The sequence below is a fragment of the Papio anubis genome, chromosome 3 (genome assembly GCF_008728515.1).
Source record: "Papio anubis isolate 15944 chromosome 3, Panubis1.0, whole genome shotgun sequence".
Classification (NCBI taxonomy): domain Eukaryota; kingdom Metazoa; phylum Chordata; class Mammalia; order Primates; family Cercopithecidae; genus Papio; species Papio anubis.
The window spans coordinates 174,740,370-174,766,129 of record NC_044978.1 but is presented as its reverse complement, the minus strand read 5'-3'; the positions used below and the strand labels follow the sequence as shown (position 1 = coordinate 174,766,129).

At 38.7% G+C, this 25,760-nt stretch overlaps 1 long non-coding RNA gene across 2 annotated transcripts; it reads left to right on the top strand.

Moving 5' to 3' along the window:
- Window positions 1–8,125: 8,125 nt before the first annotated feature.
- LOC110743228 lies at window positions 8,126–24,616 on the top strand. Of its 2 annotated transcripts, XR_004182847.1 has the most exons (4): window positions 8,126–9,934; window positions 10,032–11,871; window positions 12,423–13,811; window positions 24,155–24,616. It is a non-coding gene; the product is annotated as an uncharacterized LOC110743228 (long non-coding RNA). The 2 variants fall into 2 exon arrangements; XR_002521935.2 differs by having other exon boundaries at window positions 10,032–13,811.
- The last annotated feature ends 1,144 nt before the right edge of the window (window positions 24,617–25,760 follow it).

Genomic DNA, 25,760 nt, shown 5'->3' with positions numbered 1-25,760 from the left:
TCTTAACAACATGCATATTACCTGTTATTTATTCATTCATATACATTTGATGGTTTACTTTATACCATCAATGTTTGTTATACCAATATATGGTATACCATTTACTGTATACCATACATTCCTATACATCTGCAAGAGTAGACTATTTGCATATTATAGTCTCTTTTTCTTCTAAATGAAAAAATGCAGACCAGAGGGGTGATTCAAGTTAGCAGCAATAAAATGCTGCTTTCAAGGGCCATGCTTGGGATCATAAGGTTTTAGTTCCAGTAGGACTTGGTGTCTCTCAAGATTATCCAGAAGTTTGGTATCATAACCCTGGTCTCAGGATGCCTAGAAAGTATGTTGACCTTCTAACTGATATCAGATGTATTTTGATAAGAAAGATAAGGCTGATGTATTTTGAGATGTGCATTGTTACTTTGCAGAAACATTAATCCTGAATCTATCAGCAAAAAACCATGGGACATGGATAAAAGCAGGATTTGAAATCTGGGATATATTTTAAGAAAGTAGTCAAAAGTTATCATACATGTACATTTATGGAGAAGCTACATTACTCACAGTTCTGTCTTTATAAGAGTAGTGTTTCTTCTCAAAAAATAACACAGAACTGTCAGGAGGGATTAGCCTATCTTCTCTTTAACAGTCTACCATTGCAGGATATTACTTTCTCTTATAGTTTTTTAAAAAATTGTGAGTCAATTCTTATGGTTCATAGTGTATAAAATAAGAGATGCAGTACTGGCTATTCTAGAGACATGTTCTTGCCTTATTGGCCCTTCCCTTCCAGGTTCTGGAGATGACAGGGAGGCCAGAGGCACTGGGGTAGTCAAGGCTATGAGGTGCCTATTCAGCATCTCTATTCAAATAAGAGATAAAAATCCAGAACAAAACAAAGCACTCCTTTCCTCAGGAGGAGATAGTTCCATGATGGGCTCATGGCTTGGCAGGCAGACTGTAGGCTGAATTTTATCCCTCCATATACCCCTTTCCAGGTGCTCATTTGGTTGGCAAGCTTGTGCCAACTACATATCATGGCACTGGATGTAGGTATTTGATACGGTTTGGCTCTGTGTCCCCACACAAATGTCATCTTGAATTGTAATCTTCATAATCCCCACACGTTCAGGGAGGGCCCCATGGGAGCTGAGTGGATTGTGGGAGTGGTTTCTTTCATGCTGTTCTCACAGTAGTGAATGAGTTCTCACGAGAACTGATGGTTTTATAGGTGTTTTATAGTTCCTCATTCATATGCTCTCTCTCACCTGCTGCCACATAAGATGTGCCTGCTTCCCATTCTGCCATGATTCTAAGTTTCCTGAAGCCTCCCCAGCCATGCAGAACTGTGAATCAATTAAACTTCTTTTCTTTACAAATGATTCAGTCTCAGGCAGTTTTTTGTAGCAGTGTGACAATGAACTAATACAGAAAACTGGTACCGGTAGAGTGGGGTACTCTCATAAAGATAACCTGAAAATGTGGAAGCAACTTTGGAACTGAGTAACAGGCAGAGGGTGGAACAGTTTGGAGGGCTCAGAAGAAGACAGGAAAATGTGGGAAAGTTTGGAACTTCCTAGAGACTTGTTGAATGGATTTGATAAAAATGCTGATAATGATGTGGACAATGAGGTCGGGGCTGAGGTGGTCTTTGAAGGAGATGAGAAACTTATCAGGAACTGGAGTAAAAATCACTCCTGTTATGCTTTAGCAAAGAAACTGGTGGCATTTTGCCCCTGCCCTAGAGACCTGTGGAGCTTTGAACTTCAGAAAGATGATTTAGGATATCTGGCAGAAGAAATTTCTAAGTAGCAAAGCGTTCAAGAGGTGACAGAGTATAAAAGTTCAGAAAATTTGTAGCTTGACCATGTGGTAGAAAACAGAAACCCATTTTCTGGGGAGATATTCAAGCCTCCTACAAAAATTTGTATAGGCAGGAAAACATAGTTTTGTGGGCTGGGCCCAGGGACTTGCTGCTGTGTGCCGTCTCGAGACTTGGCATCTTGCATCCTAGCTACTCCAGCCATGGCTAAAAGGGCCAAAGTACAGCTCAAGTCATTGCTGCAGGGGGTGCAACCCCCACGCCTTGATTGCTGCCAAGTGGTGTTTGGCCTTCAGGTGTACAGAAGTCAACAGAGGATGTATGGGAATGCCTGGATGTTCAAGCAGAAGTCTGCTGCAGGAGTGGAGACCTCATGGAGAACCTCTACTAGAGCAGTGTGTAAGGAAAATGTGGGGTTGGAGTCCCCACACAGAGTCCCCAATGGGACACTATCTAATGGAGCTGTGAAAAGAGGGACACCATCCTCTAGACCCCAGAATGTTAGATCCATTGGCAGCTTGCACCATGTGCCTAGAAAAGTTGCAGGCATACAATGCCAGCCCATGGGAGCAGCTGCAGGGGCTGAACCCTGCAAAGCCAGAGGGTCTGAGCTGTCCAAAGCTGTGGGAAGCCACCTCTTGCATCAGCATGACCTGGAGGTGAAACATGGAGTCAAAGGAGATTATTTCGGAATTTTAAGATTTAATGATTTCCCTGCTGGATTTTGGACTTGAATGGGGTCTATAACCCCTTGGTTTTGGCTAATTTCTTCCATTTAGAATGAGAGAATTTGTCCAATGCTCGTACCCCTATTGTAACTTGGAAGTAAGTAACTTGCTTTTGATTTTACAGACTCCTAGGTAGAGTTTTGTGCTTGTCTCCGATAACATTTTGGACTTGGACTTTTGGGTTAATGCTGGAATAAATTAAGACTTTGGGAGACTGTTGGAAACACATGGCTAGTTTTGAAATATAAAATGGACATAATATTTGGGAGGGGCTAGGGGTGAAAATAATATGATTTGGCTCTGTATTCCCACCCACATCACATCTCGAATTGTAATCCCTATAATTCCCATGTGTCAAGGGAGGGACCAGGTGGGAGGTAATTGGATCATGGGGTGGTTTCTTCCATGCTGTTCTCGTGATAGTGAGTTCTCATGAGATCTGATGGTTTTACTAGTGTTTGACAGTGTCTCCTTCACACACATTCTCTTGCCTGCCACCACGTAAGACATGCCTGCTTCCCTTTCTGCCATGATTATAGGTGTACTGAGGCCCCCCCAGCCATGTGTAACTGTGAATCAATTAAAACTCTTTTCTTTATAAATTGCCCAGTCTCTGGCAGTTCTTTATTACAGCATGTAAACATACTAATACAGTACTTCAACCTAGCTTCAGCTGAAATTATACAAAAAAACAAAAACAAAAACAAAAACAAACAAAAAACCTCCTCTCAACTCCAAAAGGAAGAAGGAGGTAAGAACTCATGCCATCATATGGTAGCATAACTGTGTTTTAATTGTTCTCTTGTGGTGCCACTTATGCTATGTACCTGTCTTTCAACTGCATGTGCTTACTCATAGCATTGTTCCTCTTCTCAGAGGACATCATCTCTCCTCTCATACTCCGGGGACACACATAAACACTCACATCAGTGCACATCCACAAACTTACAAAAATCACTCATTCACATATACTCACAATCTCACTCCTTTGCACATACACACAAATACATTCATACACAAACTCACACACACTCACACATAGATCTTATCTTGTTCTTTTTCACTAGTTCTGTATGCTGCTTTTAATGTCAAATATTCTCTCTAACTCACCTGGTTAAATTTCATTACATTCCTAGTAAAGCTTGAATTTGGTTGCTTTGTTCTTTGTTTACTAAACTTCAATTTGAAAGCATGAACAAAGGTACAAAAACTCACACCAGAACTTAAAATTATCTAAACCTATTCATCCCAAATCCATCTGTTATGGGCAGAATTATATGTCTCCCAAAATTCATATGTTAAAATACTAACACACAGTAACTCAGATTGTGACTGTATTTGGAGAAAGGACTTTAAAGAGGCAATCAAAATAAAATGAGGTTATGTGGGTGGATCCTAATACAAGATGACTGGTGCCCTGACAAGAAGAAGAGGTTAGGATACCCACAGAGGGAAGACAATGTGAGGACACAAGGAGAAGATGGTCATCTACAAGCCAAGAAGAGAGGCCTCAGAAGAAATCAAAGATCCCTTGATTTGGAAATTCTAGCCTCCAGAAATGTGAGAAAATAAAATTCTGCTGGTTAAACCATTCAGTCTGTGGTATGTTATTATGATAACCCTAACAACTAACATAGTATCCAAGACCTCAAAAGATGGCGCTTTCTCTCACCAAATCTCATTCTAATGAAAAGGAAGTGATTTTCATTGAATTTGGCACCATGATCGTTTACGTTTATCATCTCACTTGGTCTTTAAGTGTTGAAACAAGACAATAATATTTAATTCTGAGTTTGCAAATCAGAAACTGAGGCTGAAGAAAGTTACACTACTTGTCAGGGGTCCCATAGCTCATAATTTGCAGATACGCAAGCTCAACAAATTAAGTTTTAACTTCAAAACTCATGTTCTTTTCTAAACATTAATCTGTTGTAATGAAGATAATTTTAACAGAGCTACATAAAATTAAGTAAAATTTTCAACCAAGTTAGCCTGTTTCATAAACATAGTTGTTTTTATCTTGTTGCATAACAAAATAGGCAGAATTAAACAATTCATAGGAATGATTGTAATTAATATTACATCTACATCTACCACATTCTTGACCCAACATTAAGAATAGATGAAAATAATGCACTGATTGCATATTCATTTCATATAATTGCAGTGAATGCAAATGTCCATCAATTTTTTTTTCTTACTTCTATACCCTCTTTCCCCTTCTTCCCAATTCTTTTCCTGACTGTTGTAAAGCACTATGCTCCTGTCTGACTTGTCTCTCAGCAAGTCTTTATCTACGAGGCCATAAACACACAGCAATAAGGAAAAGATAAAAGTATATTCTATCTTTCTCTACTCCTATATGTTAGTAATTATAATAAATGTAAAACTATACCAGGAATGGAGAAAAACAAAGGCTTCTCAAAATAACATGCAAACAAAAATAGTTTGACTATTTGGGATTAAAGCTAGCCATCTACTGGAACATTTAAAGGGAAAAATGCTGCCAAATAAGGAACATTCTTCCTGAATGCTAAATCCAGTGAGTTTTTGGACATGTGTGGTTACTGAGATTTTCTTGAAACTCTTCCCTTTAGAGAGGTCAGACATTTTCAGGACTATTTTATCAACTGAGTGTAAACCTAACTCTCTGAAAAATGTCTCTTGCCTTTGGGAGTCACAGAGAAGAAGTACTAGTTCTCTTTCACATGCAATCACATACATAATAACAGTAAAACATCCAAATGCATGATGGTTTGTATTTAGGAATTGATATGTTAGAATTTCATCCACCTCTATTAAATCCCTAGTCAGTGAAGAGAAGACCTATAGGTTTCCCCCATTTCCCTGCATACTAGATGAATTTATTTCCTAATATTTCCCCCCAAAACCTTATGCTAAAACCAACTGAACAACAAGATCACCGTTCTCTGTGCACTCTCTGCCCTCTTCAGCTTTTGTGCTATAAATATTATGGCATCCTTAATCTGTAGTGCCCTTCTCCGCATCCCTGGATATCAAAAGTCTATTCATTTTTAAAACCTCTCTTAAAATATCATCTAATAGGCAATAAAACATAAAAGCATGGGCTTTAGAGTGAGGTAGGGTTTAAGTTTGCCACTTACTAGACATGAAATGTTGAGCAAATTGTTTATCTTCTCTAAGCCTCTAATCCTGTATTAGCCAGGGTTATGCTGAGAAACAGAACCAACAGGAATACATATATATATATATGATTTATTATGAGGAATTAGCTCATGCAATTGTGGAAGCCAACAAGTCCCAAGATCTGCTGTCCTCAGGTTGTAGACCCAGGAAAGCCAGTAGTACAATTCAGTCTGAGTTCAAAGGCCTGAAATTTAGGAATGCCAATGGTGTAAATCCCAGTAAAAGTGCAAAATAAGATGAAATGAGATATCTCAGTTCAAACTGTTTGGAAGAAAAAAGGGGGCAAATTTCTTCTATTCCTGCCTTCTGTTCTATTCAGGCTCTCAACAAATTGTATGATGCCCACCCGTAATGGGGAGGGACATCTACTTCACTGAATCCACTGACTGAAATATTGTATCATCCAGAGACATCCTCACAGACATACCCAGAAATAGTGACTAACTAGATACCCGTGTGCTCCTTAATTCAGTCAAGATGACACATAAATTAACTATCAAAAATCCCCTGCCCCAAATTTAGGGACTCTTTTTTTCCTTATACAAACTCTCCCCTTAGGTGATCTCAGGCTGGCCCATGTTTTTAAATACACTAAGAAAATGACAACCTGAATTGGTACGTGTAAGATAAAGATCTTGAATTTCAAATGTGTATACTCAACTGTCTATTTAACTTACATTTTACATTCAAACAATATGTCCAAATGGAACAGTTAATCCTTCCTGTCCCGTCAAAAAATAAAAAAATAGTTATAAAAAGCAACAAAATCTTTAATGTCCAGAGTTGTTCTTGCCAATAAGTGAAATTGGGTTTAATCAAGTATTTAAAGGGAAAATCTATAATTTATCCCTTCGTCCATCCTCCCATATCTAATATAACAACAGTCCTGTTTCTAGAAGCCACTGTGTATCATCTCCTCTGATAGCACTATCCTAACACACATTGACATTATCTCTCTCCCAGACCACCTTAGTAGCATCTTAACTGATTTCCTTGTTTCTATTCTTGCTCTATCTTGTCCATTTTCTAGATAATAGTAGCCAAAGTAACATTTAAAAAAAAATTAAATAACCACATTGCTTCAACTCTTTCATTACTTCCCCATTATCAATGGAAAAAAATCTAAGTAACTTTTCATCATCTACAGAGCTTTGCATGGTCTGACCTCGACCTACACACCTCTCTGAATGTGTCCCCCATGCAATGCCTTTGTTGGCTGGCTCCAGTCATGTCTGCCTCCTTTGTTTCTTCTCTTCCTTCTCTAGGTCTTTGCACTTGCTTCTCCCTCTGGAGTCTTCCAGAATTTTCCCATAGTTGGCTTATCTTCAGCTTTCAACATTTAATACAATTAACAGTCACCTGTCCTTCATGCATTTACTTTTTCATGTTCTATTTGTACTACTAGAATAATAGTAGATTGAGAATAGAGGTCTTAAGTGTTCTGTTTACAGTTACATCCCCAGAATCAAGTATATTGCTGTCAAACAAGGAGTCCTAATAAATATTTGTGCTTGAATAAATGAATGAATTTCAGTTTAGTCTCTGCTAATAAGAATAAAGACAGACCCTTCTTTAAGATGCTGTGTAAGTTAATTAGATGATATGGTATGTTAAACTGTTATTGGGTTTATATTGTTTTTTATTTCACCCCTCAGTTTTTGACATAGTTTTGGTGACAATGTATAAACTCAATGTAACTTGGATAATTTTTAAAATTAGAAATAAATTACACTTTGTTTCTAAAATTACACCACATATCTGAACATGAAATTCAAAGTCCAAGTCTCTGTAGAATTTCTATCATATTTAAACAACTTCACATATTAGCTCTATTTCTAAATGGCATCATTTTTGTTGGTTTTAATTTTAAAACCAGAAGCTTGCAATAAGCAGAGAAGGAACTCAATTAAGCATAGCTCCTAGTGCAAATATTTAATTCCTTTCTCATCATTCTGCCATTAATAAAGCAATCACCCGGAAATAGGGGATTGATCATCAGCACATGGAATAACAATTGTGAAATGATGAAGAAAAGATACTGAAAGAATATTAGAGTTTATGAATTTGCATTCATATCCACTGGTTATAGCTCATTTAAAAAATATTCTTCTTTCTGCTAGGATCAACAATTCTTATAAAGAGACAAGATAAGCAATACACTGGTCTTTTATACATAAAAATAAATAATGGCTCATCAAATTAAGGGCCCTGAATAAATAAATAGATACAACTGAAAAACACTAGGTAATTTAGTATATGACATTAATTACTCATTCTTTCTAATTATTCACAGAATTCAAAGTTTAATTTAGTGATAGTAATCCTTAGCATCCATATAGTATTTTTTGAGCTTTTTTTTTTCTCCAGTACACTAATTGTATCAAGGGGATAATCTCAACTATACCATGAGGTAGATAGACAGATAGTGCTTAAATAGAAAGATTGTGAGTCCTACCTAAAGAGAGGAGAATACACTTACCACATGTGGGTTGCTCTGTATGATCATTATTTTTATTTAATCCTCATTACAAAACTTCTAGGTAAGTCAAATTTGACCCCACTGTACACGTGTGAGACTCAGAGGTTTTAAGTTAAGCATTTAGAGTTGCACAGTTATGAGACAAGGCTGAAATAAATTTCCGCGTAATGTGCAATCTGAATTGCAGACCACAGCGCAGTTTAGATGTTTTCTATGAATTGTCTCATGAAATCTTCCACAGTCCCCTGCATCTTGTAAAGGTCTACACTGCAACAAAAGGTTTAGTATGAGTTAAAATAATAAAAGCATCATTATTTCACAGATAAGGAAGAGGAAGGCACAGGGAGGCTGGGCTGCCTGCCTGACATCGCCCAGCTGGCAACGCAGAGAAGCAGTCGTCAGATTGAGATCCTTTTGGCTCTCACCCCAATGTTCCTGGCACTAGCTTGTATCGAAGGGGTCATAGTAGGAACAAAGATTTGAGATAAGAAAGCCTGAGTTTCATTTCCTCCCTGTGACTTGCCAGTTGTGTGATTTCATGCCAGTTCCCTAATCTCTCTGAGCTGGTTTCCTTACTTGTGAAAATGGACAAAATAAACAGCCTTTCTCTTAAGGGTCACTGGGAGGTTGAAATGGAACAGTGTGTATGAAGCCCTGGTGCCTGTCTCATCACTATGTCCAGTATCTGTGAGTAAATATTACACTCATGCCACAAAGCCTCCGCTTCTTGGTTGATCTCTCCAAGGTGATGGAGTAACAGCGTGACCTCAGTAAAACACTGTCCGGTTTCAAGTCTAGTGCTTCTTCGCCAACCATGAAATAGACTTATTTATTAGTTGGTATCATTTGGTTCTAGTTTTCTGCACTGGCAGAAAACTGCTCTTGTGTGACAGGGAACATTGCAAAAAGAAATAGAAGTAGTTCCCAAAGTCTTTACTGAGAGGACCAGATTAGTCTTAGAGCCCCTAGAAATACCCCGAGAGACAGATGTAAGCAAAGCTGAGGAAGTAAGTTAGCCCACCTGAGAAGAGGGAAGCAGGCCTAGAATGAGAACAATCAAACGTGGCAGGCCCTGCAGCACTTTGTCACTACATGAGAAAGAGGAGTGGTTTTGGCAATTTTTTCCTAACAGCTTGGAGTTATTTTGAACTTTTGCTTCAGCTGGTCTGTGGGAAGGGTGGATGAAGGGAAGTATCTCTGTGCCTGCTTGTCCTTCACATTGTCTCCAGAGTCTCCTCTCTTTGAGGTGAGGCTTTTAGGCGCCAACATAAAAATAAAGCCGTTGGAGCTGGCAGCACCTCTCAGACTGAGCAACAAAGAGAACACGCCAGCAGTCTGCAGAGGAAGGAAGAGTGAGGAGATGAGCTCAGGACTGGGCTGTTTTCTGGCTCTTCCCTTCCCATCTAAGCCTCAACCACTATCCTGGGCCAAACCACTCGGCCCCGGCACTTGGGCTGCAGCCCCAGCCTCCCACCTGGCCGCCTAGGCTGCATCTTGCAGCCTATATATTGCAGTTACTTATCTTTACAAAGCACAGACCAGATGAGAACACCACGTTAACCCTCCTTGATTAAAACTTTTCTGTGGAGCTTCGTGAATTACAGGAAAAAGACCTATGAATTGTCAACAGGAATCAGGATGACTGACCAAATGCTTCTCACTTCATCTACTCGTTCTATGTGCTTTACGGTGCTGTCATTTGTGAACCCCAACTTTCTCCTGGCACAGAGCCTTCACGTAAGTAATTTTCATTTTCTCAAAGGCTCACTGCCCTTGCTATTGTTGTTGACTCTTCATGTTCCCCTTCTCAAAGAGTAATCTGTCACTGCTTTAGGAAACCCTCTTATTGGACAGCTCCACTGGGCCAGGAGAGGCCCTGTAATGTGCTTCACAGATACTGCGCCTTCCCAGAAGAGCACTCAGCGTCGCCAGTCAGAGTGTAAGCAAAAAAGGAAAAAACAAACAGTCCCAAGTGCCTTCAGATTTCAAAGGAGAAAATATAATGAGAGAATATCATTGGCTGCACAGATGATGGAGGAGCTGAGAAAACAATGGTAGAAAGTGAGACAAGTCAGACATTGTCACCAAGGAGCTACAAGGAACCCACAGCATAGAGAAGATGCAACCACTGCCTGAGGCAGAGAAGCAAGTAAATTAGTAAATGCCCTGTTTCTCCCTTCTCTTGGCCTTTGCACTCATGCTACTGCCTTCCACTAGCAAAACTCAGCCAGGAGCCTGCTGGGGCAGGCACCCTCTAACATACTACAGACCAGATTCACAGCCTCTTCTCTATCATCTATCATCCTACCTTCTTCTCAGTGAAGAGGGAAATGGGAATTTATCACATTTTTGTATAGGGAAAATTAATAATTATAGCCAATTTTCCCCATTTGCGATGTTGCACAAGTATTCCAGAAAGAGTGAAGGGCAAGGATTGGATTTGAGGAGGTACAGTGCTAGGATCAAGAGTAGTTATAACACGTGCTTATTTTAGTATTTGTTTTCTTTAAGATCAGTGTCTTCACTTCATGGAATATCTCTTTGTGTTCACCAGGCTGTTGCCATTTTCACAACGTGATTATTAAATGAACAATTTTAAATGCTTCTGACCATTCAGTCATCAGGCAGTATGTATTGAGCAACTTCTACATGCTGGACCCAGTAAACAAAGCAGACCACGTCCCTGCCTCACGGGCTTCATAGGCTAGAGGGTGATGAAAGACACAGACAAAGAAATACATGAAATAAATTGGTAGGTCAGATGGTAAAAAGTGACAAAGAAAAATAAGAAAGAAAAGGGGCAAAAGGCATACTAGGTCCAGAGTGTGTGTTAAGTCCCTGGACGGAAAGGGAATTCCAGGGTAAAGTAGGTCTCTTGGAAGGCTTGGCAAAGTGGCTGGAACAGAGCAAATGATAGGAACATCAGATCTAAGTTCAGAGAAGTGGTTTAGGGGAGGAGGTGGAGGGAGATTGCCGTGGGCCTTGAAGCCACTGCTTCAAGAGAATACAAGGCTTTGGATGCATTAATAATGGAAATTATTGAATAAATGCTGGGTTTGTGCATGTCCCCACAGTGCTCCCAAAGGTTTTAGGAAAGTTCAACCCATCTCAGGTCACCTCATCCACTAATTCTTGGTTTTGTTGATGCTTCCCCAGAGTATGTGTTGAGTCCCAAGGACATTTAAGAATATCTGCTGAGACAGCTAATGAGAAATAGTGTCCCTTGACAATCCAGAAACAGAAGAATGATAAAAGAGATGAAAAGGGAGAGGAAACTAACAACTTGTGTTATGTGCAAGGCAGTTTTCTATCCACTGATTTTTAAATGTTGCTACATAACTGCAAACGGTATATTATGAGATTACGATATTGAGGTTCAGCAATGTGACCTGTCTGATGAGACTCAGAATTGCTGGTTAGTGATCGCAACCTACCACACATTGTGCTTGACATTCTCCTAGATCTTACTGCATCTTGACAACATCTCTTCGGATAGGATGGATGAAACAAACAGGGAGAAACAGCAAAGACAGAATTTTAGAAAAAGTAAAAAATGAAGATTAGAAAAAGAAAAAGAAAAAACTTGGATAATTATATTAACAGCATTTCAAGAAAATGCTTTCATTCACCTAAAATTTAAACTACTTCCATCATCCAGAATATTTGGAATACCCGTAAGTACCAAGAAATAGTGATTGCTAATGTTTCTGTAATCATTATTAAGCACAGCACACATTTACATGGTAAATTGTGAACCTGAAGATTCTTCGAAGTTAAGAATCACTTTGCTCATTATATATATGAAAAAATGTAGGTCAAGTGAGGTTAAGCAGCTTGTTTATATTCACGCAGCTAGTAAAGAAATAGCAAAGTTCTGATCTAGTCTGCTTGACTCCAGAGGTATTCTTGAACTCTGACCAAATCAGACGCAGGAGATCAAAGGAAGTGGGTAAGACTGGATAAGGCAGTGTTCTTGAAGAGCAGGGCCTGGCCAGTGGATTTTTGTGAATGTGTTTGTTCTGGGAGACCCACAACCTCTTTCTTATCATCTATCATCCTCCCCTCACAGTGAAAAGGAAATGTGGATTTATCATATTTTGGTATAGGGAAATTTAACAATTGTTGCCAGTCTTCCCCATTTGCGATATTGCACACATTTTCCAGAAGAAATGAAAATGTATTTATTATTCTTCACAAGGTTTGTTTTGTTTTGTTTTGTTTTCAGGCATTAATACTCCTGAGGTACAGCATCATTAGTGTGAGCTTTAATTCTCTCACGTATTAAAAAAATAGTAACGCTTGCAGAATTATTGTAAGTATCATCAACAATAAAATATTTGGGAGAGTTTATTTGATATGAGGCGTTGGTCTAAGCACTTTACACAATTTAATTGATTTGATTTAAAAAAACAAACAGCTCTTTGCAACCGAGACAAAGTACTGTTAAATACATTCTTTAGAGAGAAATAGATAGAAAGCCCGGCTTGGTATTCAAAACCAGGAATTTGGCTCTGATGTTCTTGCTCCTTGCTTCCTGGCAGTTCTGCAGCTTTGTAAGATAGAGACAGCACTAGCAAAGGATCTCAACATAGAGCTGTTTTATGAGAGGTAAGCGCTGCAGGAACCATGCTTCCCTCAGTGGGGAAACTTCCCCAATTTTGCCTAACAATTTCGTGAAAATCTTCCCTTCTCAGTCATGCTCATCATTTGATCTTGGGCTTTTTAATCACTTGCCCTTCCTGAATATCATTATTTTAAATTAAATTGTTTTTACCTGCAAAATAGAGCTAATAATACTGACAGTGGCAATATAAAAATTATTGAGAATGAAATATTTTTGAGCCACAATTCTTTGGGGAAACATGTTAGTAGTAGTATGAGAAAGATCAGTTGCTTCTCGTCCTAAACACTGCAATTCCTAATTATTCTTCCTGACCCTAGACCCCTTCTCACTTTGTTCCTTCACGAACAAGATTTTCAAATGAGTGGTCTTACAAGTTAAAACCCGGATACTTGTAAAATGAATAGTGATTCAGATAAAGCCCAGATTAAGCCCATACCAACTTCTTCTCCAAAGGCCTCCCGTGCCTTCTGTGTTCTACAGTCACTCTAACATCTCAGCCTGTTTTTGAAGCCCCTTAATGATCTGATTCCAATTGACTTTTAAACTTCCTGTTTATCCCTTTGGTTCACCAACTAACATACTCCTGATACGGTATTTAGATGTTCCCTCTTCCTTGCGTGTGATAATACTTTTTCCTCCAACTAGATTGGCTTTTTCTTTTGTCCCCACTTGTCCAAATCCAGTGTAGAAAAGCCACTGAATGCAAGGAGTCTACCGTTTGTGTAGATTCAAATTCCTGCTCTGCTGCTCACGATGTCAACTTGTATGTGTCAGAATTTCTTTGGCCCTCAGTCGTAGCTTTTAAAATGAATAGTGACTTACTGAGTTGTTTTTGTTGCTTTGTTTCGTTTTCAGAAAGTGTCTAGTCTGCTGCCCAGGATGGAGTGGCATGATCAATGCTTATTGCAGTTTCAACCTCTGGGCTCAAGCAATCCTCCAGCATCAGCTTCCCAAGTAGCTAGGACCGCAGGTGTGCACCATCACACCAGGGTAATTTTTTTTTTTTTTGTAAAGATGCATTTTTGTCATATTTCCCAGGCTGATCTCCAACTCCTGGGCTCAAGTGACCCACCTGCTGGGATTACAGGTGAGAGCCACTGCGCCTAACTCACTGAGTTTTTATGAATATTAAATAATACTGTTTCTAGAATAGACTTAGAATACTGTTTCACACATAGCAGACACTAAATATTTACCCATGACAAAAATAACAATGATACTACCTATGCCAGATCTGATTCAGCAGATTCTTTCTCAATGAACCAGTCCACGATAACCATTCTAGCCTGATTGCACCCTCTCATGGAATCCCTAACATTTTCTCTATGACTCTATTGGCACTGAGGAACCTTTACTTTTTTTGCAGATATATTCATAGTCAGTTCATCAGTCAGTCAATCAGAAAACAACAGTCACTTAGGGAGCACCTATAATTGATTGGTACTTTGAACAATGAGGATACAGCAGAGAATAAGAGGCATAGAATTTCTCTGTATAACTGAAAATATTTATTATGAGAAGGCCTCAATACAAAAATAAATATAACTGGCTTCTAAGTATTGAGAAGGAGTTTATTTATATGAAAATCTGTGAAAAGAACATGCAATATATAGAGACAGTAAGTACTAATGTCCTGAGTCCAGAACAAGTTTGGATGGTGTGATATAAATCATGTCTAGTTTGGCAGAATAGCATGGGCATTACTAAGAGTTGGTCTAAGAAAGATTGACAGGGGCAGGATCATGCATGACCTTTCTGGTCATGGAAAAGATTTTGGATTTTACTTCAATGAGAAGCCATTAAAAGATTTTATGTGGAGGACAAACACGGTTAGGTATGTAATGCAGTAAAATCACTCTGGCTTCTAAGTGTGGAATGGCTTAGAGAATCTGGGAGAGCATGAGTAGGCTATTGCAGTGCTTTAGGTGAAGAATGACTATGGCTTGCACTGAGGTGTTACTGCTAGATTTGACGCATTCATGGTTTTCCATTTTTCCTACCAGATTATAATGCAATATTTGATGCTTTTGAGTCTGCCCACAAGACAACATACATTCAACTTTGCACACAGTAGGTAGGAATATTTTCTTATAAATGAAGCAATGCATACTGTGGAAGCTAAAACTGGAAACACAGGTGAAAACGAGCAAGACATCTGCTCTTTCTTAAGATCAAAATATTCAAGAGACAGAAGGGAAAACAAACTACTCAGTAACTCTTAAGGGCTTCTATTTTTATCATTGCAAAAAATGTATGCACATCAAACATAAAATATGCTTGTCAGCAAATCTATCACATTTTCAACTTTTTCACAGAGCAGCTGATGTATAAAGCAGTTGGTCTTGTGCCGTGAAGATGCTTAAATGACTGACTTTTGGCAAAGGCCATGAAAATAATCACACGAACCCTGCTGTCTTCCAAAGATCAAGTCTGCTTTATGCCAGCTTGGAGAGAAAATTAAACATATAGCTAGAAATTTGATATTTTCTAGGAAGTCTAAATTTAGGTGGAAAATATCCTGGGGTGAAGATACAAAAATCCATATTTCAACTCATTATATTTCCCCCCAAAAGACTTTTCTTTTTGTGTTTCTTGTTGCATGGTGGTTAAAAGCACAGTTTTGGGGTCAAAGGCCTAAATGCCTCTTCACTATCTATGTGACCTTGGCCAAGTTAATTGGCTTCTCTAAGTCTCACGTCCATAATGTGAAAAAGTGACAAAATATTAATTGTAAGAATAATAGCTTACATTAGTTTAGTGTATACTCTGTTCCAGACGTCATTCTAATACTTTAGATGTGTTAACTCCATTACAGTAACAATGGTATTATGAGGGCTGTACTACAATAGACTGTATTGGTTTCCCAAATGAGAAAGTCTAGGTACTGAGGCAAGAGGGGGTTATGTCACTTGCTCAAGGCATTATACCCAGTAAGTGGCAGAGCCAAGACTTATATCCGTGCATAATAATTTGAAATTCTGAGATTTTCTCTGCTGTGCTATATCCCTAATTTCTGCCTTTAACCACTGTGTTTCACTGCTAAGGAAAGATGCATACCACAAAATTCTTGTAAGCATTCAATGACATGTAAAATAATGAGAACTATGCCTAACACAGAGTAAGTATTTAATAGTTATTTGTTTTTAAAACATAAAGAGCAAGAATGAATGACATGGTAAAAACTTAGTCATTGCATTGTATTGAATACCCAAAACCCATTGTTTTGGGTGCTCTGATATGTCATTGGACAAAACATATAAAGATGTTCTAACTAGACAGGAAGAGTCACATAACCAACAATAATTATAACAAATAAGTAAACTATGTTGTAAATTAGAATACAATCAGGGCCATGGGAAAAACAGATAAAAAGACACAATAGATGAAGGGAATATTGAATGGCACTTTGGGTGGTGATAGTTGCTTGACATTGTTAATAAGGTAGCTGAAGTTGGGTTCATTGAGTGGGTGTGATTTGAGGAAAACTCGAAGGAGTTAAACAATGAGGTGTTTTAATATCTGCAGAAAGAGTAGCCTGGGCAGACAGATCAACCAGGACCAAGTGGAGTTAGCAAAGGAGCCACAGCTGGTGAAGTTGGCGAACAAACAGGGGATCAGTCATGTAGTTTAAATACTTTGGCTATTATTTTTAGTAGAGTGGGAAGCCATTGCAGGAATGAGCAAAAATCAGCAAAATCTGACCTAGTGGTTAAGCACCCTGGCCACTGTGCTGAGCATGGACAACAGGGAACTGGAGTACAAGCAGGGAAGTCTATTAGAGCAATACTCACCCCAATCCACTGAGATGATGGCAGCTCAGACCAGAGGGTCAGCAGGGGAAGTGGTGAGCAATGGCAGAATTCTGGATGCATTTTGAATATATTCTGAGTGCCAGAAGGAATCCCCCCAAAACTGAATATAGAATGTAAGAGAAAGAGACATCAGTGGTGACAATAAAGTTTTTGTTCTGAGCATCTGGAAGGAAGGAGTTGTTATCACCTGAGATGGGAAAGATCATGGGTAGAGCAGGTTGGGGAGAATTTTTATCTTTTATCTTCAACGCTGTATCATACCTGTCATAATACATGACAAAACTAACAGTAAAACCAAAATAATAAATGCAGCTAACATCCATTAAATGCATATTAGGCTCACTTTGTTTTTAATATTAGTTGTCAGTCAACTAGACTGGATTTAAGGATGCCCAGATGGCTGGTGAAGCATTGTTTCTGGGTGTGTCTGTGAGGGAATTTTCAAAGTAAATTGACAAGTGAGTCAGTGGGTTGAGAGACGATGACTACCCTCAGTGTGACTATGCATCATCCAATCTACCATGGGTGCAGCTATTAATAGAACAATGCAGGCAAAAGAAAGAGGGCGGTAAGGTTACTTGGCTTCCTTTTTGTGTATCTCTCTCTCTCTCCGTCTCTGTCTTCCAGAGCAGTAAGTCTTTTTATCCCTCCTGACTGTGGACAACAAACTCCAGGTTCTTTGACCTTTGGACTCTGGGATCCACCAGAAACCTTCCAGGGGCTCTCAGGCCCTCAGCTTCGGACTAGAAGCTGTCCTGTTACCTTTCCTGGTTTTGAGGCTTTTGAAGTTGGACTGAGCCATGCTACTAGCTTCCTGGGGAGCCACGCTACAGGCTTCTTTCATCCTCCACCTTGTAATCACTTCTCATGGGACTTTGTAATCATGTGAGCCAGTTCTTCCTAATAAACTCCCTTTCACACACACAGATGCACACACGCACACACACATACAAATGTTTATATAAAGTGAGCAGAATATATATACATGCACACTGTGTGTGTGTGTGTGTCCTCTGGAGAACCCTGACTAACTGAAACCTCATTCAATGCCATAATAAATCACATAGTTTTATTATCTTCATGTTTAGAGATAAGGAAACTAAGGCCAGTAAGATAAAGAAACTTACACACATATTTTACAGCAAAGCCAAAATATAACGCAAAAACATTTCTAGTCCAAAGTCTGAAATCTTGACAACTATGATCAATAAATATGCATATATAATCCTCTTACATATTTCTAAATTCCTTCTGCTATTTCTTAGGTTCAAGTGCCTTCATAATTCTTTAACACATCTAATGTCATAGCTTCTTATCTGATATCTCTTCCTCTAATTTTACCAATCTGCACGTTACCAGAGAAGATATCTTTACACGAATTTCCAAACTAATTATATCATTTCTTTGCTTAAATCCTTCAACACTTCCACATCATCTACAGACAGGAATAAAACCACCTTACCAATTTACACAGATCCTGTGGCTGACACAGTTTGTACTCATGTAATAACCAGTCTTTCCTGACTTTGCTAACTACACCCATATTTTGGCAATGTGCCCAGTCCCAGGAAACTAAGCTCATCATGGCATCTACATTAATATTTACCTGTGACTAGTCTAGGGGTGAGCATATATAATCCTGCTCTCACTATTGAAGTAAGAGTAGAATTTCCAGATAAAATACATAGTACTCAGTAAAATCCTAATTTCAAATAAGTAACTTTTTGTTAGTGTAAGTATGTTCTGATTATTATACTAAACAGTATTATTGCTTACGTGAAATTCAAATTTAACTGAGCATCTTGTATTTTTATTTGCTAAATAGGTATCCCTAAACAAAATGAAAAATCTACTGGGAGCTTCTGGAAATATTTTTTTCTCCTTTACAAAAAAAGAGGAGCTTAATGCAAGTCGGGAGCCTTTTTCTCCCATTCTCTCCCTCCATATCTGGGACATTGTTCTAAGGGACTAAGAATATTTGTTGCTATGGCAGCCATTGCAACAATGAGAGTAAAACCAAGAGAATGCCCAAGATTCAAACCCAGTACCCTAATACTTTTGAGCTACTGAATCTGATCCAGGACAGTTTACTTTCAGACACTGATTAGAATCTTGTATTCCTTAAGTGCCTTAGGTTAGGTTACCTATTATTTGCCACTGATGGCATCTTAAACGTTATAGACAGTTTATGATCTGGTCTCTATTTACATCTTAGTCCTACTTTTGCCACCACCAACTATGAGAATGTATCTTCCAGTCTTTTCAAATTATTTGTAATTCCTGAACAATGTCCTCTTACTCAAACTTTCACAAAAGATGCTCCCCTCTCCTAAAACATATCTTGATCCCCTGATACTCTGTCTTTAAAATTAGTCATCATTTAAAATTATGATCAAAGGGTAATATTTCATTACCCTTTTTGAAATATTAATGTTTTAATAAATTGATATTTTTTATTAAACTGTTGACTAATTCCATTCATATTTGGTGAGCAGGTACAATGTGTTAGGTGCTTCGTATAACATGTGGTAAATACGGACAGTGCTCTGCCCTTAGTAAGCTTGCAATCTAATGGAGTGCCCAGACCTCAAAGAAATAATTATGCTGGAATTTAAGTTCAACTCTGAAACATGTGAAAACACAAAAATATAGGAGGATATAAGAGAATAAATTAAGGTTAACTTAACTTTAAAGGGATTAAGAGGGTCAAATAAAGTTTCTCTCTGGAGAAGAAATATGTATACTAATATATTAAGGGTCATTGGGAGTTAGCCAAAGGCAGAGTTGAAGGAAGAGAATTTCAGAGAGAGGACATATCATGTGCAGAGGACTTGGAGGAGGAGGAGAAAATAGCGGCTTTCAATGAGATAGTGAAGGCCAGTGTGTTAGGAGCCTGAAAATTGAGAGATGAAGTTTGGTTTGCAGAAGAGCAGCCCCCATAAGAAGCCTATGCTGTAATCTCCAGCACCTGTGGCCATGCTAACTTTTTGGCAAAGAAACACCACGCGTGTGACTAAGTGAAGATCAATGCTGGAATGAGGAGGTTATCTTGGACTATCCAGGCAGGCTCTATGGAATCACAGAGTCCTTATGCAAGGCAGGAGAGGCAGAGCAAGAGAAGATGTGACACTGGAAGCAACAGAGATCGGAAATACATGATTACTGACTGAAGGCCACACAGCAGTAAATATGGGGCCTCTAGAAACCGAAAAAGGCCTGGTAATGAATTCTCCTCTGAGCCTCCAGAAAGAACACAGCCCTTCCAATCTTGATTTTAGCTTTGAGTCCCATTTCAGATGTCTGGGTTCTAGAGCTATACGTTAATAAATGTGTGTTAAGGCACTAGATTTCTGGTTATTTTTATAACAGTCCTAGGAAACTAATAAACATGGTTATGAGCTAAGGATACAGTGTGGGAAGAGTAATAAGGATGTGGATCTATCCATAGAGCCCAAGGAATCTTTTGACAGGTTTAAAGCAGGGATGACCATAATCAGAGGTCTTATCAAAAAGGTCACTTTGGAAGCTGGACACAATGGGTCACACCTGTAATCCCAGTGATTTGGGAGGCCAAGGCAGGGGAATCACTTGAGGCCAGCAGTTCAAGACCAGTCTGGGCAATGTAGCAAGACTCCTTCTCTACAAAACATTTAAAAATTAACTGGGGATGGTGGCTTACGCTTGTAATCTCAGTTACTCGGAAGGCTGAGGTGAGAGGATCACTTGAGCCTGGGAGGCCGAAGCTGCTGTGAGCTAGGATCGCACCACTGTACTCCAACCTGGATGACAGAGCATGCCCCTGTCTCCCTCCCATAAAAAAGAAATTCTAGAATGGATATAACGTGTAGTAGAAGAGCATAAGAGTGGATGACTGGATTCTGAGAAACCCTTTACAAAGGCATCAAGGCGGTCCATGCCAGAAGTGATGGTAACTTGGTATGGCAGTGGTGTGAACGTGGTGATATAGAAAGGGGACTATAGTTGAGAGCTATTTTAGGGCTATACTTAACTGAATTTGAAAACCTAATATGGGGAGTAATGGAGAAGGAGGTGTTATGTCTGGCTTTTAGTTTTCTGGCTTAAGCAAATAGGTGAATGGAAAAAGAAAAGAAAAAAGATAAAAATGTGGAAGCAGTTTGGAGAATTAATAAATAAAAGGTGGCTAGAAGTGCTATTTTTGGAAAGAGAGAAAGGTATTCAGAGCAAGGTCTGGGTGAGAGGCTTAGTGGAGATGGTGAGATGAACTCTCTTAATTTTGACAAAAATGTGAGCTAGTCTAGGAAAACAATGTTCATCAGGAACCTAGATAAATGGATCTGGATGTCAGAAGATGCATCAAGTCTGAAGCATGCATTTGGAATATCATGGAAAACAGATGGCCTTTGAAACCATGGAAGTAGGTAGCAACACCTAAGGGGGGAATATAGAGTGAGAAGAAAATAATCCCCAAATTGAGGAAACCAACATTTATTTATTTTATTTTATTTACTTGTTTTTGACATGGAGTCTCACTCTGTCACCCAGGCTGCAGTGTAATGGCGTGATCTCGGCTCACTGCAACCTCTGCCTCTGGGTTTCAAGCAATTCTCATGCCTTAGCCACCCAAGAAGCTGGGATAACAGGCACTTGCCATCACACCCAACTAATTTTTGTATTTTCAGTAGAGATGGGGTTTCACCATGTTGTCCAGGCTGGTCTCGAACTCTAGACCTCAAGTGATCCATTTGCCTCAGCCTCCCAAAGTGCTGGGATTATAGGCATGAGTCATTGCACCCCGCCTTGAGGACACCAAAATTTAAGCTCATGTAGAACTAGGGTAGGTGCGTTGTAGCCCATTGGCCAAATCCAGACTGCTGTCTAGTTTAGAAATAAAGATTTACTGGAAGACAGCATCATTCACTTGTTTACATATTATCTATGGCTGCTTTTGCCCTACGATGGAAGAATCAAGTAGTTCCCATAGAAATCTTATGGGGCACAAAGCTTAAAATATTTACTATCTGATTTTTTAAAGAAAAATCTGTTGACTACTGATACAGATGAGGAATAAACAAAGAAAATTTAAGAATGCTCAGATAACAAAATAAAACTCTGCTATTTTACTGGTCTTTATTTTGAATTGCTTAGTTCTCATTCCATTATTCTAAACATGCTTTTTAGATACGAATATTATTTGTCACTTTATTGTAATTATTTTACTACATGTCTCTTTTCAATTGATCATGAACTACTTAGGGCAGAGCTTCCACTTTGTTTCCATGCGCATCCACAGCAAGGGTCCCCAGCCTGTCCATGGCCTGTTAGGATCTGGATTGCACATCAGGAAGTGAGCCACAGTTGAGCAAGTGAAGCCTCATCTGTATTTACAGCTACTCCCCATTGCTCATATTAGTGCCTGAGCTCCACCTCCTGTTAGATCAGCCAGCAGTGACACTAGATTCTCATAGGAGCAAAAACCCTCTTGTGAACTGTGCCTGTGAGGGATCTGGGTTGCATGCTTCTTATGAGAATCTCATGCCTGATGATCTGTCACTGTCTCCCATCACCCTTAGATGGGACTGTCTGGTTGCAGGAAAACAAGCTCAGGGTTCCCACTGATTCTGTATTACGGTGAGCTATATAATTATTTCATTATATATTACAATGTAATAATAATAGAAAGAAAGTACAAGACAGATGTAATGTAATGTGCTTGAATCATCCTGAAACCATCCCCTGCCCCCAGTCCATGGAAATACTGTTTTCCATGAAATAGATCCCTGATGCCAAAACATTTGGGGACCTCTGAGCCACAGGACCTAACAGCACCCACAGCACATAGTAAGTGCTTTGCTTATTGAGTGAATTCACAGAGTAAGGTCAGTTAGTCCATCATTTATTCAAGAATTTTTGGAAAGCTGAAAAAAGCATGCCTTGACTAATGACAGAATAAAATGTAATAGGACTCATAAACAGTTCTGGTAAAATAAGATAAAGTTTTCAGCCAGTACTAACAATTTTTTATTTATTTTTTTAATAATAAAAAAAGATTACACAGACATCCCCCATTATTATGCATTTGTTTTTCTCTTGAAAGTCTGCCTTCTGGCAAGAAGAATTCAAGTTTTTGGAAAACTTTCAAACCCTGAAGGGAGGATTTGGACATTTTTCACAGGAAAACAATTTTTGGAGAAAACAATTTTTCACAGGAGAAACAATTTTGGAGAAAGATTTTTTTAAGGTGAAAAATCATGCAGAAGTAGAATAATATTTTGCATGTTATATTTATAATTAATATTTTTATCAGAAAATGTGTAAATCTAGAACTCAAAATATAACCGTGTGTGAATTAGGATTCAGCAGAAGTAACTTGTCCTGCTTAAAATTTGAAATGACACATATATTTATGTTTTATATAGGTGTATCTAGTTGAAGTCAACATGTAACACATTTTTTTGGAAATTATTTACTTTCTATATTTTTATCCTCTTTTTAAAAAAAGAAACCCCTTAGCTATTAATACAATCCTTCAACTACAAGATTCTATAATGCTGAGGTCCTCAATGGCAGAGAATGTATTTAAGCTTCAAATTTCCACTGTCTTAAGTGCTATGCAGCTGTGGAAGGGTGCTTGAACCCGTTTGTACCTTGGTTTCCTCATTTATAAGCTGAAGATCATATCATACACACCAGTAAATCTCTGGTAATCTCTGTAAGGCTGAAATGAGTTATTGCATGTAAAAGTGCTCAGAATAGTACATGGCACAGAGCAAATGCTTAATAAATTTAGTTAGTATTAGTAGTATTTTGGCTTAGTGTTGAGGTTCAAGAATTGGATTTGAAATTAAGTTATGGTTGACATATTGGGAGAGTTTGGGTGTGTATCAGGATAAAGCTCATACTAAAAATTCTAATTTTACCAATTCCTAATTTTAGTAGCAAAGCATAAAAGATTAAATCCTGCTCATAGAAGCATCCTGTGCAAATTTTAGTAGCAAAGCATAATAAAAGATTAAATCATGCTCATAGAAGCATCCTGTGCAGGTGCTTCTGATTCAGAGATCTTTTCCTCCATGCATTTAACTTTGTTCCTAGCCTAAGTAAATGCTCAGTGAAAACTGATTTTAGACGGTACAAAAGTTAGTATTTCCATCTAACATCTACACAATTTCACAGACAATGTTGGTATAGTGGACGTTATAATGGGGTTCACAGATCCTGATTCAGAAATAAAGAACTTCATAAACCAGGTGCCAGGAGAACTTCCAGCAGATAACCCTGTATTATCAGCCTCCCATGAGGACTGTCTCACTTGAAGAGGCTATTTGCTCAAGGTTACAGCCTTTCTGGGGTGGCCAGTATTCAATGACTGATTGAAACAGGGGAGTAAAGACCTGGCCTTCTTACTCCAACACAGAACAGCCCTGGAGGGTGGTCCCATCTGCAGAACTCCCCACACAGCTGGGTAAGGTGTCCCTCGAGACTCAATCTTTCCTTGACTTCTCTCTCTTCAATTCTGCATCTTTCCCTTATCTTCCACAGATGCTAACTCCAAGAGGACCTCCTAATAACCTTTCCTCATGCAGATCTCCATGTGAGTCAACTTTCTGAAGAATCCCACCTGTGACAGGTTGTAAGAAAATGAACTGAACCGTTTTGAGACTCTGTGAGTCTACGTGTGCCTTGGGCAACAAGTTTCAGGCAAAAGCATTTTTTTCCTATTCTGCAATATTCACCCATTATAAAAAAAGAAATCTTGCAATAGCTTTCAGATATTACACCTTTTTATGGTAGGGTTTGATCTTGGCTCCTTTTCCCTTATAGAAAATCATGGAGAACACCTTGCCACTTTTCCAATACACTCTAAATTCTCAATAGTTGGACACTTGGTTTTTTCCATCTTGGAAACCACACTACATTTTATAGAGCCTTGTACACAGAGGATGGATGATGAATAAGTTGGTGACTGACTGTATTAGTGAAGTAAAGAACAAATGAATATAAGGATCTGGCTCATGCAGCAGCTTTTTTACCCTGAATGGATTTTTCAAGGTATAAAATTATGCAGAGACACTGAAATTAAAATTCTAAAATAATAATAGTCTGGAGGCTCTCCTGCACAAAAGAAATCTTTAGCTATTGGAAGTTAGCAAAATTTTAGAAAAGAAATTGTAAAAAAGGAGAATTGGCAGCAATGTTGAACTTCTGAAAGCAAGATCATGTAATATACAAGCACTTAAGCAATTATGCCAAATCTCAAAAGGCTGTTTTGATGTGCTACTTGAGAGTACTATTTCATGTTGACCTTTGTGTTAGAAGATGTGACTGCGTGCAGCTGTGCATTTAAAGAAGATGAGTGTTAAGTGGAAGGCCAGTGAAATGGTGCGTAGTTCCTATAGGGCTTGTCTTTGGACTTCCATTGCTGAGTGCTGTTACCTTAGTTTGGATTGAGAGCCTCTGGTATTGTGTGGCTTCCAAAAACCCTGGCAAACATCAGCCATGTTCATTCTCCACCAGGAAATCAATATCATAGTTTGAAACTAGAAATTCAACCAATTATTTACACTAATTAGAGTCCTTAGATGCCACATTACCCGCAGAATGAAGTTGAAACTTTTTAGTGTGGTGTAAGATACAGCACAATTTGACCCATTTCTAGTTTATTGCCTTCCACCTCAACTCCTCCCACTTTGGGCTCCAATGATACAAAATCTTTTACATTTTCTATATGTTTCCACTTGGCCAAAATTGATTCCCCTTTATTGTGGTTAGTTTTCCTAATTCACCTTTCCTCCATGCATTTAACTTAGTGACTAGCCTAAGCAGTCCTTTGGATAGTTGAGCCATTCATCCCCCATTTTATGTGCTTTCCTGGAGATTGTCAGTTGCAATACCTTGCTTGCCCTCCACCAAGATAAGTGTGGGACATAAGTAGGCCACACGGTACAATTTGAGGTGGGCAGATGAAGGCCAGTGGAGGTTGTTTTTGAAAACTAGTGCATGGTTGTTGGGAAACAGAAAATCTTTCTTTGTTCTAGCCTGTCAATCATTAGGACGTAGGCATAGAATTATAAATCATAATTTCCACCAGCTGAAGTGATTCTGCCTGAGAAAAAAGTTAAAATGCCAAGAGAAAAGCTGAGGAAGA